Here is an 18661-nt window from a genome sequence, read left to right on the forward strand (position 1 = left end):
GAGAGAAGCGTGGCCGGAATAGCTTTTATTTTTTCGGACCGCGTCCGACGCAACGGAAGCACCTGCTGTTTCACGGATAGCCCCCTCGCTTATAAATCCAGCACGCCATCTCAGGGTCACGGGCGTCATGGGTAGTGCTTAGTGGCTCGAGCGCAGCCACGAAGAGCGCTGGACGGAAAGCGAGGAACGACCGAGAAGGGAAGAGGGAGTGAGATATCGGTCTAAGAGGAAGAAGGAGGAAACGAGAGAGAGAGGGCTCGCGAGGAGAAGAAGACCTTAGAAGCGGGTTATTACCGCCTTGTTAGGCGGTGGAAGGCAGCTGCTCTCCATTTAAGTTCGAACAATTAAATTGTCTGGTCCTGCGATCCGACTACCTTCTTCGTTATACCTACTCATCTCCCTCTTTGCCTCCTGCTTAACGCGACGACAGTTCGGGGCGGCGTTATTTTTCGTGCATTCGAGGCAGACCGAATCGTCGATGTCCGCCGCAATTAGCCCGGGATCGATGAAGAGGAGGCCCGAGACCCGCCTCGATCTTATCGAGATATCGGTGATAACCGGAGGGAAGACGTTTTTTTTTTCATACCGGGGGTGAAACCGCTCCGTAACTTTGTCCCATAAGTTCCAGCCGAAACATCATCCGTCGCGTCGCGTCGCTTCGCGCGGAACGACAAAAATCGTGCTATGAGGCGTGACCGGGCAAAGACCGGATGCGGATGGTTTCGGACGAGCCGTGGCACGTTAACGCGTAACGAGGCGCACCCAAGATCAAATTATTATTTTCCTTTCTGGCGCGCGGATCGACTTTTTATTCCTGCGCCTAAGGGCTATTAAACGAACTGCGCGATTCCGTTGGCGATCGATTTGGGTGCGGCGCGCATCATCGGCCGACAACCTGTGACAGACAGGGTGCTTCCTTTCGCTGTCTCAACCCGTTAAAAGCTTCTTCTTAAAAGCCAACGCTTCACGCCTCGCGTTTTAGTTTTCGACACGCGCGGGCCAGTTAGACGTTAGAGGTTACGAGAAATCACACGGATGAATATATAAATATTAATTGATCGTTCATGCAGAACGCTACTTCTAAGTCGCATCGGATCGCCTTTCGCGGCGATGCAGAGTAAACCTAAAGCGAAGACGTCCAAAGTGCTTCTCCGAAGTATTTCCGCGTGTTGCCACGTCAGACGAGTGCATTTTTAACAAGTACTTGTGGCGTGGTGGTTTTAACATAAAAGCTTTTTACGCTGTTGTGACTGGCCCCGCGTACAGCGCGCGATGAGAAACGACAAGAGGGGTACTCTTGTCGCGTTCCTCGATGATCGCAACAATCTTGTCGCTCTGAGCGATTGCTCTCTGACGGATCGTCGCTCCGATCGCTGCCATAAATTCGCGCTCGCGTCTCACGGTGCACTTACACGCGCTCACGTACGGTCTGTAAATTTCGCGGCTGCTCCTGGGAGTCCGTAGCGAGTAATCCAGCGGGGCGCCGCGTTGGGGGGGGGGGGTCTTCGCGCGGGTTTCGGCCCCGCGACATTGATTCGGCCATTATTCATCCCTGACGTTCTCGATGATGGATTGCCGATGGCGTCAGTCGCGCGGTCGAATGACACGCCTCGCGTGTATTATACCTCGGTAGGTACATTCCGCTCGACCTAGAACCCGAACAATGTTTCGTTTCGTCTTTTTTTCAACGAACCAATCGAAAATTGCAACGTAGGGCAGTTTCTCGAGGTTGCATTCGATAAAGTCGTCCCGCAACGAATCTTTCAATGATAATCGTCTCGAAGATTTTGAATGTCTATCTCAAAGTATATACGTTTTGCGGTAAAATTTACAAAAATTAAATATTTCTGCATTAATTACAATCATAATTGTTGATAGTGTCATCTTGAAATTAATATTTGAAAAAACCTTAAGTTGTTAAATATTAAATAATTTATATTAGAAAACTCGGTTTTTTTTCTCGCCATAAAATAATGTTCTCCAATGTCCAGTAGCTCACTATGAGAATTGAGTAAAAGTAAAAAACAGTGTTGTCTTGTAGAATGAAGTTTGCTTTCTGCAGTTGATCATTTAGGGCTTCTCAGCAGGACCATAAAAAGAATTGTGTTTAAAAAAATGTGGCTCTCTACTTTCTCCAGCGTATTATGTAACATTAAAATATCAACGACTATTTTCGAGAAGAATTATCCCGTGAAGAGTCTCTCCGTGGTAGTGTCCTTGGAATTTAAGTTTCGTTAGCCCTTGTGTAGATCCGTCCCTGCGGAGAGAGCGCTGGAAGAAAGAGAGTACGGGATAAAGCGGAAAGCGAGACGAGGAGGCGCATGAGAGAGGAGCCGCATCATGCAACGAGGCGAGTCCTCGTGCACGAGTATCCGTAATGACAGATTACCGCGGCATTAATTCCTTGTTTAACCAACAAACAGCCTGCCCGGCATGCCGTTTAAGTAATAAAATATGGCGTCCGTGCCCCAGGGCAAAACGAGCCGAGTCTGCCGCCCTCCCACCGGTCGCCCCCTTTTACCATTCTTTCGTACCCGCCGTGGTACCCGCCATCGGGCGCGTGCATCGCAGGATGCACTTCGCATTCCGCGTCCGCCATCTTCGATCGGCCGCCCTCGATCTGTAATTTCTCTCTTCGCGGAATCCTTAATGTCCGTCTCACGAGATACGCGCCGAGCAGTAACGCTGGGCGGGCGGGTGGTACACTTCCGTTATCCGAGACCTTTCGAACTTTTCTATTTTTTTTTTCGCTCTTCCTCAATCTACGCGGATTTTATCTCTTGAGCGATTCACACCGATAACAACATTCGATAGCAACGACGTGTAAGCGTGCAAAGCGCACATCGCATTAACAGCTTTTTATTCGGGGGGGTGCATAGGACACTGCAAGGTTCGGTATAATGAAAAGAATGAAAAAAAAAAAGGAAATATGAAAGTGCATAGTGGAGATCGTTGTTATAGTCGCCGCGCTGAGAGCGGAATAGCTTGTCGAGGCGGAGAGAAAATGGCTAGTGATCACCGTCTTTCTCCTCCTAGTACCAACGACCCCCGGGCATTATCCCCCCCTGCCTTCGGGCAGCGTCGAGCATTCGGTTTTCAACGGCGCGGAAGAACGCTCGATACGAGGCGACGGCGACGCTCGATAGAAAATGAAAGTTCGGCGACCCAAAGAGCGTCGATCGATCTCTCGCCGGAGAAACGGCCGGATTCCCGTCCTCGTCGTTCGCTGCAACGTTTTTGCACGAGCGATTAAAGCGAGACCGTCTTTGCCCGATAAACGAACTCATCGCATCGATCGCCTCGAACGAACGGACGAATATTCTCTCGACTCATCGTCCGACTCCTTCCGCTTTAAATCACCGCGCTCGCGCTTCTAATATAGATGCAGGCAAATGTACTAGTCTCTTTCTCCCTCGATCGCTGCAGGTGCCGTCTTGACGACAGAGAGTAAAGAGCCGAGTTCTGTTCTGAAAGCGAACACGTTTGGAGATTCAAAGAGTGTTAATTAATTTTCTTTGCGCCGCCGCGGCGCAGTGGACTTTGACGTGATCCAACCCGCGAGGTTTTTTCTTTGTCACGATAGTCTTCTGTGTTTTCAACGGCGGAACTGCGCTTCTGTGCGATCCTTCATATTCGTAATTTAAGTTGTTCATCAAAGAAAGATGTCATTATTACTGAACAAGAGTGATCCATTAGAAACAGAATATCGTAATATTTCTCTTAGTTTCGCGACAAAGAAGTTAAGAAAAATGTTTTGATGGTCACGAAGAGGAAACGTGACGCAGAAAACTTGTTTCCGTAGTTAATTACGCAAGTATCAAAGCTACTGACAATTTTATTTAAATTAAATCATATATCTTTTATTTAATGAAATCAAAGAATTATTTAACAATGATTCGAAAATTTGTAACATATCCCTATTTCCTCCAACCCGCCCTTTCGTGTCCCACGAGTTTCTAACACTCGTAAAAAGGCGGAGTTTCTAACACTTGTAAAAAAATATTTAAATAAATGATTTCCAAATGTTATTTACATTAATTTTTAGTCAAAGGTACAAAGATATTAGATATAATAATTTTGGGGGAATTTTTCAAAGCTATTAACATTTTGAAAAACACGTCTGACTTGAAAGTGCATGGTTGGAGGATTAAAGCGGCGGAAAAAACATTGGAGGAAATAGGGATATTTATGTTATCTTCATTAGTTATTAAATCATATTCTTCGAAAAGAGTTATCGAATCGCAAGTTCACATTTTTTGTGCACACAAAGACAGATATATTAAAACAATCAATGAATTTTATTCCTCAATGTTGTTCAGCGTTTTATCATCCAACTTTCGAAGATCGTAAAAATTTCAAGTTTTATTAATGTTGTATGCAAATAGGTTTTTCACTTACAATATCAAGTGCAACATTTTCTTATTTTTTACAGATACCATTCAGGCAGTATAAAACTTAGGATACATGCAATTTCTTTCGTAAATTTTTCTCTCCTATATCTCCATTTATCCGCGAGATAGCACGATCCGGAATAATACACGAAGACGCCTTGTCGCGGGGCGCTCGAACTGAGCGAGCATAAGTAACGCTCATCCTTTATGTCGTTCGTTCCGGGAATCGTACCAGCGGAAGTTCCTGTTTCCCCTTGTAACGTGGTAGTATTTGTCGTGCGTGTGCCACATACGTGTGGACGTGTTAGGTGATTCGAACTGCTGCGTTTGGGACAGGAACCCGGGGAAAAGGCATTATACGTTAATTCGCTTTGTAATTGTAAGTAGCGGTGACGTTGGCATCGGGAAGAGTCTTCTTTCGGTCTTTTGTGGTTTAATGCCTTTTTGACTCTTACCGTGAAACTTCCCTTCTTCGGGGACCACCCCGTTCAAGTCGCAGCGACTCCTTTGTCGGCATACGTGACAGGCTTAGATATTTTCCTCCTCCGATCCTAATTATTCCGGGCCACCATGGCGGGCTCGCGCGCACGCGCGCGCTCTCTCTCTCTCTCTCAACCCTTTCGGAAGTCTCGACCACGTAATCAAAATTTATCACTCCGTCGCTAGCTACTTGCTTAAATCTTAACAAAGGACGATGGGGTTTTGGATGGCATCCTCTCCTCGTGGAACTTCCTCTTACTATCGGGAATACTAACGAGGTTAACGCGAGTCGCCGCTATCCTCGGTTCATTCGTATTGTCGCGTATGGTGGAGAGGAGAGAATGCAGAAAAAGGGAAGAAAAGAGGAAAAAAAAGAAGAATCACGATTGAAGCGTAAACCCGCGTTTGTACTGAAAAAAAAAAAAAATCGTCGCTGAAATTTGCCGCGCAAAAATATATCTCTGTCGTTCGGAAACGTTGAATACTCACAGTAGATGGCCGCCCCCGAGAGTATCGGGGGATGAAATATGATTACTGGATTTGTCAAAAACAGCTGTGCCATGGACATTTGTTGGCCTGGCGTGAAATTAAACTCCACGAAATTGTAACGATCGGAATTATTCGAAAAGCGATCTTACGTCGCTTTATCTTCTAATGGCGCGCAAGACGTGACATATACTCAAAAATAGTTTATCGTGATAGTACGTTTTATAAACTACCTTCTTGTATATTTTTATTACGATAGAAAATGTAAATATTAGCGTAACTGCAACATTTTGGAAAAAAAAAACTTCCTCATAAATAACGTATTTTGAGAACTCCAGTAATCATAATATTCTAACTTAACAACGGAAACGTAGAATAGTTTAAACTCGAGATTCAAAGCTTTGTTAAATTAATGGACGTTTTTGTGACCATTTATATCAGAACTTGATGTTATTTGTAGTTTAACCGACCTTTGTCTTTTTTACTCAATCTAGAAAAAGAATAAAGACTCAGTAACGCTTGCTATGACGTGTTAACGCCTAGACACGTTTCATTTTGCATGAAATTATACGGAGCGTCGTTCAGTGTCCCGCGGTAATTTTTTGCCGAGCGGAGCGTCAACAAATGGCACTATCGCCAGAGACGACCGCGCTCCGGAAAGGAGCAGGGATATGTCCATTTGTTAAATCCGGTCGACTCATAAATCCGTGCGGCTTTGATCCGCAGGGCCGCAAAGGGGGCAGTGGGCCGAGACCGGGAGCCGAGGAAACGCTCGCTCGGCTGCGGACGAGGTGGTGGAAAAAGGGGAGGAGAAGGTGGGAGGCAAAGAAAAGAAGGTGACGCAGGTTGCGTGCGGGTGGTCCCCTGCGGCATAGGTAGATCGCAGGTACGTCACGCGTTTTTACTCCGTTCGTAGGATGCCTTCTTTACTGGCTTCGCTTGTGGCTCTCGGCTGTGTAAGACGCTGCGGAATTCGCGTCGCGAGTAGCTGGAACGGACATGAGGGAAAAATCATTAAGCGCACGGTAGCGTCGAGATGTTATCGCTCTGAGGGACGGGGGAACGTTTTCATTGCAAAAACACTTCCTCTCTGCATTTTTCATTTCCTCAGATAAATCTTTATTATTCCGTACGTATTTATGCGATCGCTTTATAGGAGATACGTCACACGTCTTAAAGTTATTTTTAATATTCAATGTTATTTTTAGACGTTGCACGCGAGATGGCTTCTTTTATCTTTTTTTCTTCGCGTACCCGTTTTAATATATCGTTTATGTTGATATTTATTATTTTAGAACAGTGTATTTTCAGCGTACAAATATTCGGGCAATAAACTGCCAATTTGTTTAGATACAGAAATTCAAAGGGCTTCAACAACGGAAGTTTTTTAATAAAACACTGAGCGCCGCGAGAGCTTACTTATTTTTCAGCGGAACAATATGTCAGCTTATTGCAGCGTGGCGACCTTTTTTTTTAGCTCTTTCGGCGCAATCAAGTTGCGCGCCGGGAACTCGGAGAGAGATCCCGGTTAAGATTTCATCCGTTCCCTCTCGCTTTTTCCTGCTCAGTGGAGCACTGGATCCACCTACGCCTCGCCTCGCGTCTGAGTCACGACGGCGTCGTCCTGGGAACGTCATTTCTGCACTAGCGGTATTAAGCGGGGCGTAGATGGTTTTTGTCGAGGTGGATCGCGTCGTGGCTGTCATTCCTCAAATCGGAGAAAGCAGTTCGCCGTGGCTTCCCAGAGAGTGCGGCGACGACTCCGGGTTTACGTTTCGGCCCCCGTGATCGCGCCTTCATCGCTCGTCGCCCTTTTTCCTACGCCTCTCGATTATCTTCTTCCAGCTGCGAGGCGTCACGCTTCCGTAACAACGGCGACATTGATTGCACTTTGTTCCAACGGCGAATCTGCGTCCGATCTCACACGCTATCTCTCGTCGACGAATTAATTCGCTTATATCGTATAAATTCGGATTGAGTGATGGTTGTTGTTTGCCCGAATTTTGCCTCGTAGATTTTTGATGAGAGACCATAGGAATACATCACTTCATTTTTCAACAGCATTTTTATGAATATTTCTGTAATAATTTGAAAACCACGAGAAGCGACCGTTCGCCTTTGTCGTTCGAGCCACTGCATTGCCGAGCTCGAAGGCCGTCACGCGTGTTTACTTTTTCGAACCACAGCTTGCTTCTTTTTCGGTTTTTCTCGTTTCTCGAAGCCACTGGGAACCCTAATCGTCACGCTTTTGAGGTACCTACACTAGACTGCGATTTGCTCCGCTGTGCACCGTTAGGTATTCTATAAGATTTCCGATGGTGGTCGTGGCCAATCGATACCTTTAAGTTAAACTTCTGTCAGTAATATTCATCTTTGAAACCTGTAAATTTTATAAAAAGTATTGTATTGCTATAGAGTAATCAATTTAATTTGACAAATGGATCACTTTTAATTTTAAAGTTGTGAAAGATTGCACTATGTTTTATCGTGTCAGTTGTAATAAGTGGACACGTAAACTATTGATTTCTGCTTCAGATTTCTGTTTCAATTTTCGCATCTTTTATACGTAATTACGAAAGAGATATAATACATGTGATTAAATTAAATAATTAATTGGATTGATGTAATACAAGACGGCAACATTTTCAAAGGCTACATATAATGTGTGTAATTCATTTTTATTATTACGAAAGAATAATATTTATCAAAATTTATTTCATGGGACATATAAACGAATTAATTTAACGATATTTACGAATAATGATATATAATATATGTTGCCTGAAATATTTCGAGAATAATAATGTGTCTGATATTTTTTCGAACACGCGTCTTTTATCACATCGTTTAACGGCCGATCTTTCTTCGCAATTGTTGCTGCAATAATATTATTTTATGAAATTCCTCTTTGGAATCAGGCGTAAAATGCGTGCGACGTCAAGTTTCATCTGTTGCATAGTTTTTCAGAGATACTTTCTACGGCTTTATAAACTACTACCAGCGACGTAGCAGATTGTAACAGAATTGTCCGACGCTAAAATCGCCGGCATTGTGGTGATTTAATCGGTGACGGGGCTTACATACGTTGTATAAATGTACTATGACTAACCTGTTACCGGCGTGCTGTTTTCAGCGAAAACGAGCGCGTGATTGCCTTGACGCAAAGCGCTTTTACCACCAAATCGATTTTCTGTCGGTGAATCAGCTGACAGTTACAATTAAACGCAAGAATGGGGCTAAATATTTCTTGGAACGCGAGCGGGCTGTGTCTTGTGTTATTAATACCGCGTATTCTTCTCGCGGTCCACTGATTGTCAATCAATGACACGTAGAACACGAGGAAGTGACGCGTTGCGTCTCCTCATCTCCTTTCTTTTTATTGCGCCGAATTTCCTTTTCTTTCTTCCAACCCCTGCGGTTCTTGACTTCACAATTATGTTTGTCGAAATGATGATTGCAAAGCTGGAGGAACAAAGCGACGTTCTCGAAGCGAGCATTCAGCGCGATCCTCTTCGAATTGCAGGAAAGGCGGGGTCACGGGTCATACGTCATAATTAAACAAAGTCCTGCGACGGGACCACCCAGTCAGCGGGACACCCCTATCCATTAGCCTCTATTAAATCAAAGCCGGCGACGCAATAGTGAACGCGTTTATGAAATCAAAGTTTACGACCCGGTACTATCAAGAGGCGAATACTTATTGTAGAATCATTCCGGAACACACAGAAGCCGGCTTCTTCTCACGCTCCGCGATCTCTCATGCGTGCGATTGTTTTAACACTTTCGCGCCAGTCGTCACTCGGAGGATAACTTCGTCCATCGCAACCATTTAATCCATCACGCTTCGTAATAGTACTTGGTGTTTAATTTGTTACAAAAAAAAAACATACAGATTAGCTTCTTGAAAAAATGCTAGACGGAAGATAAAACACGTGTATGTACGTTGTTTCTATAAAATGTCATGTGTATGAGCTATCTAGTACACGTCATCACATGCTTTTCAGAATATTTTTAAATAATCAATACGATGATGACTCGTTTGCCATTTTAATCAAAGAAGTTTATTTAAAGAGGAGTTTCTCATGCGTAAAACAAAATACGTTGAGAAGTCGATCAATGAAAAATATCTCATGTATATACACGTGATCAAACTTAAATTAGTATTCTATTAAAGTCTTTTTCATAATTACTCAATGAAAGCTTTAGCAAGATAATCATTATTTATTATTAACGATATTTTCATCAATGGGAAAGCAATTTGAATGAATGAATTGATTGAATGAATACGCATTCTGATGAAAAGAAACGACGCAGGCCCGTAAGTCCGTCGGGCCTCGGGCCGGCGTAACGCTGTCACGGTGCACGAATTTCGAAGCGATTTCCTCCTCCACAGATCTCGCCGACAATGATCCAGATGCACGCGTGCATCTGACATTTCTTCGTTCGTACCAGCGCGCGGGTCTCGTAGAGGGTGGTTCATATAGAAGGCGGCCCGTACGGAGTATCCGGTTAAATTGGTCACGGACCGGAACACGTGTTAGCTGCTATCCCTGACGAATCGTTCCACGTTTTTCCCACCGAGGATCTTTCGGCGCGGCGCGGCGCGGCTCCTCGCTGCTCGTTCACATCACAACGCGGAAGCGCGCCGTGGATTTGCCAGCGTTAGGGCATTTCTTTGCGTGCGTTCGGAATTAAACTGGGCAAATATCGTGAGGCCGTGGCGCGTTGGCCAAATATTTTGTAGAGGTAAGGATCTTACGCCACTCCTCCACCTCTCTCTCTCTCGGAAGAGGGTCGAAAGGTTCGACTCGTGCTAACACGAGCGGCGACGGCGCGCGGTCTTCGAGCGTCTTTTGTTTGCTCTTGGAATTTTTTGACAGTGAGTCGATTATCCGGTCTTCTCTCGTAAAGTCGGACTTTTCACGCCTGCCCAGCGTATCTCTCTTGGATAGTCGACGGTCATGTGTGCTAAGATGTTTGCTCTTGCCCTCAGGTGGTTATCGATCGCGCGCCAGCACCGTGCCGATGACAAAATTCATTTGCGCTCAGCTCGACTCGTTTCTTTTTCTCATTAGCGATATCGGAGATAAAGGACCGCCGTTAAGTACATCGAGGGGGAATATTACGTACGCTAAAGAGAGAGAAAGAGCGCTCGATGAGCGTCATCTTGTAAAAAAGCTCGTCAGTTGATATCAGAGAGAAAACGCGGAAACGTGCCGCGGAATAAATTTTGGCGGAAGAATCGTTTTAAACGAACAACGTTATCCAGATGCCGCACACTCTTTTATGTCGGACGTTATGAAGGTTGGTAGAATAAATTAATAAAGTTGATAGTGCCAAAATTAACCAGAAGAATAATACAAGAGGAGTTCACCACACACACACACACACACACACACACACACACACACACACACACACTCGATTTTAAATTCAAACATAATCCCGCGTTTTTTAAATTATAATTTCGTATAATTATTATAAAAAAATAATACGAATACTAATAGAAATATTTTAAAATATACAAGTGTTTGTACATAAATAAATCGTCTCTACGGTACAGAGATTTATTTTCTATTTATTTATTTTAAACTTTAAAACTTGACATTAAAAATTTTTCCCCTCTTTTAATTTCCCTGTCTATCCGCTTAATTATTCTTCTGTAAACACATTTATATCCGTTTCCTGACACAGTAGAATTTTAACGTTAACGTGACTTTAACGTGCATAGTTAGAACTAATTTACATTTACACACATCAGTATCGCACTAGAAGTTAATTAATTCGGAACGTGTGCGATAAATGAGATCGCTTGGAGATTTCCAGTGTTGAAAAAAAGAACTCTCTGTTAAAGAACAAATATATTCCCGGCGAACGGATTACTTTCGGCGTTCATTTTGGTTGCTCGAGCGCATCTAAGCATTTCGACGGAACCTCAATGAAATCAGCAGCTGCGCCCCGCTTTTTTGTCGACGGCGTGATTTCTCAGCGTTCGGTATAAGGAATTGGCAATTGTCGAAGTCGACGGATCGAGGCGGTGTCTACGATCCGCGACCGATGGACAGCGATTCCTACGATCTAGGATGAGCAGGCAAGAGGACAGGCCTTCATGGGAGATGCCCTGTGAGCGGGCGAGACGAAGAGATTAGACACGGGCTATGGGGGACTGCGCGCCACCCGGCTTTTCGGCTTGGCCTGGGATATTCTACTCGAGTGGATACACCGACTGACTCTGTCGACGGCCTTCTGAATAGATTTAATTCCGTGAGGCTGTGGTACTCGCGCCCGGAAAATGCAACTGCAAAGAAGTGGCCAACACTACTCGATCCGCGAACAATAATCTCCTCTTTTCACACGTGCAGTTGTTACGATATTATAAAACAAACAAACACACATATAAAAGATCTTTTCAATTTCTTGAATTTTCCGACACGAATCACAAATGCACTGTAACCTGCAACGAGCGTAGGATTGAAAAAATAAATGATGAAATGAAAGGAGAAATAATGAAATTAATTAAAACATATTAAAGCATAAAAAATATCAGATTGTAATAAATTCGATTTGTCTAAAATGAAGCATAAAATATATTTTAATTTAATTATTAATTTTAGTGGTAAATATAATCGTATATTATTAAAAATATATAATTTCTAGAATTTTTTCTCTTTTTCTCTCTTATTCTCTTTCTTTTAAATATCACGTTCTCTTTCGTAACAGTCTAGTATATATGATGGAAATAAAAAACACGTGTCTCATTCGAGGGTGGTCCAGATACCACCCAGATTCATGTTTCATTATCGGGGTCAGGGCTTTTCAGAATGATTAAGAAAATATTTTCTTCGCGCGTGCTTTTCATGAGATTCGTTTCGCTCCAGCGAGAAACAGAATTTTACGAGCTAAATTCTCATAGAATGCTAGAACGTTAACTTTAATTCTTAACACTTTAATTTTTCATTTTGCTTTAATTTAGCTCCAATCTCTGCTTACGCTCGTTGAAAAATATCGCGATAAAAAATTTTCATCTTTTTATGGACGGAACAAATTGAATGTCATGATTCGTTTAAAATTGCGGACAATTCACGGATTTCCAACTCGCGTGAAATCGAATCCCATCCTCTCTATGGAAAAAAATATCTAACAAGTCTGTATATGATTGTATGCGAACGGCTATAGAAAAACGTTTTTTTTATCATCCAGCACAATACTCGATATCGGATGTTGTTTTTCGAGAGTTGCGGTGGTTTTTTTTTTTTTTTTTCATGAACGTTTGTTGCTAATATAATTTCGGATCAAAGGCAAAGTAGCGATTTCAATATATTCAACTGACCAATAACACGCGATTCGAAATTAGTGTTGAGGTCATGCTCGAAAAGATAGTAATTATATATAGAACACGAACTAAATATAAAAATCCACGTTATGTACAGTATTATATTTGTCTATATTCAAGTTCGAAATATATACTGTTTCATCATATGCGCATTATCAATAAAGCTTTAATCGAAGACCCACGGTGACCTAGACTTCCCGTCACATATACTCATTTTATATTGCGATCAATATACTTGTAACGAACTGGCGATCTTCAACGATAATGTGCGCGCGTGATTTCTATGATAGTATTATACATATATTCACTCACAACTGTCGACCATAAAGTGCATAAGTAATAACTGCAATAATATTCATAATATTATTAATATAATAATATATATGAAAATACAAGTTAAAAGTATGAATTTATAATATATACTTCCATATCTATCATTTTAGCTGCAAAAGTAAATAGACCTTGTACAATAGAGTAGTTATTGTGTAACAATGAATTACATTGCTTGAGAAATATCAAAATTTTTAAACTTACGCTAATTTGACTCAGAGATAGGGGCTTAAGATGCAATTAATAACGTTAATATTGTTCGTGTTAGACCTTTGAATCCTTAGAAATGAAATTTGTCGCGTCCCGAGTAATTTGGTATGTACGTGTCGGTAATATTTCTTGAATGAGTCAAGGTTGCCTGCAATAACACAACCACGGATGGAGCTATAAGCCTCGGAAATAAGTTTCGCCACGTTCCAACTCCGCTCTTCTCCCTCTCTCTGTCTCTTTGTCTCTCCCATGCGGAAGAATGAGAACTCTTGCATATTTACCCTTCGTGCCTTTACCCTTAACCCTTGGCAAATGGACCGTTTTATTCAGAGAATATCTCGTCGGCCCTTCACCTTCGATCCACCCCTTGCACTCTTTGTCTTCCATGCACAATTGGCACGATACTTCCCCGCGACGATGCTTTTATACGAGTATACTTGACTGGAATACGTCTAAGGACGACGGACAAGAGATCTTGTTTTTTTATCTTTTTTTTCTTCTTTTGCGAATTAAGCACCACCGTCACGTTCCGCTGGGCGATGCGAGTCTTTGTGCGCGATGCTGACGATCTCTCAAAATTACGCTTTAATCCGACATTCGTGGCACATTCGACTGCTTTGTGAGCGCTTCGTCGATTTTCTGGCGTTTCGCCATAATTTAGTTATCGATATGTATTGACAAAGTATCATTAATGCAGTAAATAAATTGAGAAAGTGTCCATTTATGTCGGTTTCGCAGATTGGTTACATAATATATCGCGGCAAAGATATTGCCGTGCCCGATATACATGCCGTGCCCGTTTTAAAGTTGTATAATTAAATTAGTTGTACGAGTATTGGCCAAATTGTAGCCAGTGATTCTAGAATTTATATCTGACGATCGGACCATGTGATATTTGCGCACTTTTAATTAAACGTCATGTCTGATTTTCGTTGCTGTTATAGTTAGCCGCTCATAAATTTTCCAACGGAAAAGTGAATGGCACCTGCAAAGCGCCGGGAAAAAAATTCGCTGTTTTAGTTTTTTGTTCCGTGCATTTTAACGGCACAGAAAGTGCAATACGAACGCGCCATAATAATAAACCACTCGGAACACTCGGTTGATATCATTGCCTGCATAAATGTTGCGCGCTTGCGCCATTAGCATCCTTTATCTCTGACAACTAAATTCCTCGGGACATTTATTGTCAGTGCTTACGGTTAACGCACTCGTATATGGGCAGTAGGAGGTATCTTTTAAGCTAATACTAATTAAGCGTCGTCACTCATCTCTATTAAGGCACCATATAGATACCCTACTTACGTTGCTATGTATACATATACTGACATATATAATTTCGCGGCATTACTACGACTCATCCGATTTTCGTAGCATCTAATCATCCGGTCTTATTGTCGAATTTAAGAAACAATTTCTAGTAAAACCGAGATACAAACTTTCCATTTTAATATACAACGTTTAATATACAACTATAGAACCTGAGAATTATTTTACATTTTTAATTAGATATTATTTTATAATAATGAAAATTATTGAGAAATCGCAAAAAAAATCAATAAAACTGGGAAAAGCGTAAATTAAATTAAACGCCACTCGAGTAAACTTACATCGTTTCTTTATTCACGCTTAAAACGAAGTACGAAAAGTACTTGGCATTCCCTAGTCTTATTTGAGCTCTCTTCCTATTTTAAATTATTCTTAATTTAACTTTCTAAATTTCGGAAAACTAGAAACACGTTTAGTCAAATCAAATTAATAGCATATGCATTTATCTGCGCGATGCATTCGCCGAACTTTGAAAAATATGAACTTTTGAAGTAAAAGTCTTTCGTTTTTTTTATATTTACATTTCTTCCTTAATTTAATTTGATGGTAATCTTAAGCTGAAGTTGATCTGCAGATATGACATACTTGTAACTTAAATGCGTCATTTATACATTTATTATGCACTTAAAGAACATATTAATTTATGTAGTTAGTTTCATTACAAATGCCTTTTTACTGTTGGTTGGCAGATGATTGATTTATATGTAACAGTTCATATTTATTGTTCGTTTATCTTTTATTATTGACTTCTGCGTCACTCAATGCTCTCATTATAAAATATGTTTTCGTGAAAAATTACTCGCCCTATATCTTTTGCATTTATAATGTCTTGTGTACTAAAATAATATGAAAATGCACTGCATATATAAATTCAAATAATCGTAGATTTAACATAAACAGATTATAATTAGTAAAAATTAATATTACATGTGAAGCTAATGTGTTCAATTCGCGACGAAAGTAGCAGTGGGAATTTTGACAAGAAACTCACTCTTTAAACGACTAAATAAAATGAGTTTAATCCTTAAATGCACAATTTTTCTAGCATTCTGAATATTTTAAAAATAAATAATGACCTTTTGGGCCTTTCCACCTAAAAGGGAAAGAAGGGCCAGAAATGTCAGAGAAGGCTCTTCATAGATGTGCAAAGTCACGCGTTTTCAGTTTGAACTTCAAGGGGAGAATTCACGGCGCATTCGAAAAGTCATTTTGCATGCATGCAAAGCTGCGCATTCAAGGGTTAAGAAATATAATTCAGCGAACTATATATCTACTATTTACAACGGTAGCGGGATAGCACGCGATGAATGCGCTGGACGGGACACCTTGAAAGACAATTACATGTAGCAAGTGACTCCGATTCTAGAACAAGCAACTCGTTGAACTAGTACGTAACACCGTGGTAATAAGCGAATATCAAATTGGCTCCGAGGCCACGAGGCTTCGAAGTTTTAGACTCGCGTTGTTTTAAAAACTTCTGAAGCCCTTGATCACTGAGTCAACGTCTGAATCTCTTAAAAATTTCTGTGGTTGGTCAGCTGATAGACAACTGATAAGACAACTGATAAACAGCTGAGACAAAGTGAGAAGAGCTAAAACAAAGCGAGGATAAACTCACTTGTCATATGCTTTATCTCGGCTTTCTTTCTCTCTTTACGATGGATGTCCTAATATCACGGAAAGTCGTAGCTAAGAAAAAAACAGTGCTAGCGGACATGTTCATTTACGTGGAAATATTGCTCGAACAAAGGAATTGGCTCGATTCTAGGTAGTTTTATCTCTATTTTACGCAATTTTATATCTGTTATATACATAAATTATGCGCAAGAGATTTAAATACATAATAAGTTTCGTTCCGATTTTCACTCAAACGATATTAACTCGGATAATTTGAAATAATCACAGATTTTGAAGCTTATTCTAATTTGTGATTATGTTATTCTAACTGTTTAATAATGGTGTTTAACTTTACGAAATTGCGTTCAGTTCCTTGCCACTATTTTCTTTAGAATAAGATTTAATACGATGATACTTGAGAATTACAATATATAACAAGGACTCGCGATTGACTACCGAACCGAGTTTGATCGATTTTGTACGTAACGTTTTTCTAAATAAAATTTTATTCGTGCGTTTGGAGATAATTGGAAAATAATAGTACTCAAATCCGCTTTGTCCTTTATAAACGTTTCCATAAATGGCATCTCTTTGATATATATTATTAACCTTGACATATTGAGGCTTTTATCCAGCGAAAAGTTAATTTTCTGGAAATATAAATGTGCTTTTTTTAGCGAAATGTTTTTAACTGGGAATCTTTTTTAAGCTGTTTAATATCTCATGTGAGATAATCTACGGATTTTATCGTGCGCAACAAGAGAACCGCAGTTGCCACGTCAGCACATTCGTGTCGTAATATTATCGGTGCTATCAATAATTATAGAAAATTTCGAAGCTTGCCGTGGGGCAACTCTCTGTGGCATGAGATACACGTTACGACACACGAGAAACGTTACGTTACGCCCCCTTCTCCGAAAACACGATACCGCACGATAAGATCCTCTTTTTGGCGGCTATCGTATAATGTACTTCTTCGTCCTGTCAGGATTTGGAAGTGACGGAGTCGTGCCAGGTCTCAGCGCTTGATGGCCGTTGTGGTGCAATCAACCCAAATAAGGTAGATGTGCGCGAGGAAGTGAGGGAGAGAGAAAAAGAGAGATAGAGGAAGGGACAGAGGAAGAGAAGGAGGGGGAGGGTGGAAGGAAAGGAAGAAGAAAGAGGGACTGGATGACGAGGAGGGACGATGGTCATAGAATGGGCACTTAATACGGAATAACTCGTGATTCCGTAGCGTGATGCGACGATGACTGTCGAAAATCGGCCGTGGCCGGGCGATCTCCCGGCGGTGTAATTGCCACAGAAATTGACACAGGTCCGTGGTGTGGACGGACTCGTTTATATTTTTTAATCAAAGCGGCAGGCTATGCATTCGCGACGACATTATTATTTACTTTTTGCTCGTTATCATCCATCGATGTTATTTAACTTTGCGTGTACCTTTAACGAGCAATGACTTTCTCTCTCTCTCTCTCTCTCTCTCTCTCTCTCTCTCTCTCTCTCTCTTTAAGCATACTGTGTGCTTATAGGGTAAGTACAAAATGACTTATCTTACCTGAGTATAAAATACTCACATAACTGAGTGACTCAGATTACTTGAGTGTAAATGAAAAGCAACTAATGAATTATTTGATAAAATGTAGTTCGTATTTTTGTATTTGTTTAAATTGTAAATTGTACATTTATTTATTTTTAACAGATTTCCGAAAAACGAGGAATGTCTCAAAAAATGACTCGCTTTTTGCAATATGGAGAAAGAAGTTTTGAGCACTTGCACCAAACTGTGTGCAAACCATTTTGAAGAAGACGTCATCATACAAAGAGTTGGGCGTTCAGTTCTCACAGCTAATGCCGTCCCAACAATCATTAAAAAGAGTAGGAAAAGAAAGTTTGACAACGCGTTTGTCGAAAATGTCGAAAATTTCAAAAATCCTACATTAAAAGGTAAAAATTACTACATTTATGTGTCATTAATTGAAATAAATTGTAATTAATAAATTAATTGATTAATGTAGACGTTCACAACGTGGTGAGTGACGGCATTATCACTGATGACACAATTGTTGGAGACGTAAGTTCAATTGACAAAGGACACTTCGCTCCCACACAAAATTAGGAAATTTTTTATTTGACAGTGGATTAGGCCTACTGGGGAAACCACTTAAAAAAAAAAACGCATCGACAATAGTACCTCAACGGTGATGTGGAAATCTATTGGCATTAAATTTGAACATATATCTCTTGAACATATACTATCATCTATTTGCGTGACTTACTTTATAGGTACTTATAATAAACTTATATATACGGAGCCTGATATTATATACATACATACATACATACATATATACGTATATACGTATACGTATGTACGTACACACACATCTGTGCGCGCGCGCGTGTGTGTGTGCGTGCGTGTGTGCGTGCGTGTGTGTGTGCGTGCGTGCGTGTGTGTGTGTGTGTGTGTGTGTGTGTGTGTGTGTGTGTG

The sequence above is a fragment of the Temnothorax curvispinosus genome, unplaced genomic scaffold (genome assembly GCF_003070985.1).
Source record: "Temnothorax curvispinosus isolate PA1 unplaced genomic scaffold, ASM307098v1 QBEX01004747.1, whole genome shotgun sequence".
Taxonomy (NCBI): Eukaryota; Metazoa; Arthropoda; class Insecta; order Hymenoptera; family Formicidae; genus Temnothorax; species Temnothorax curvispinosus.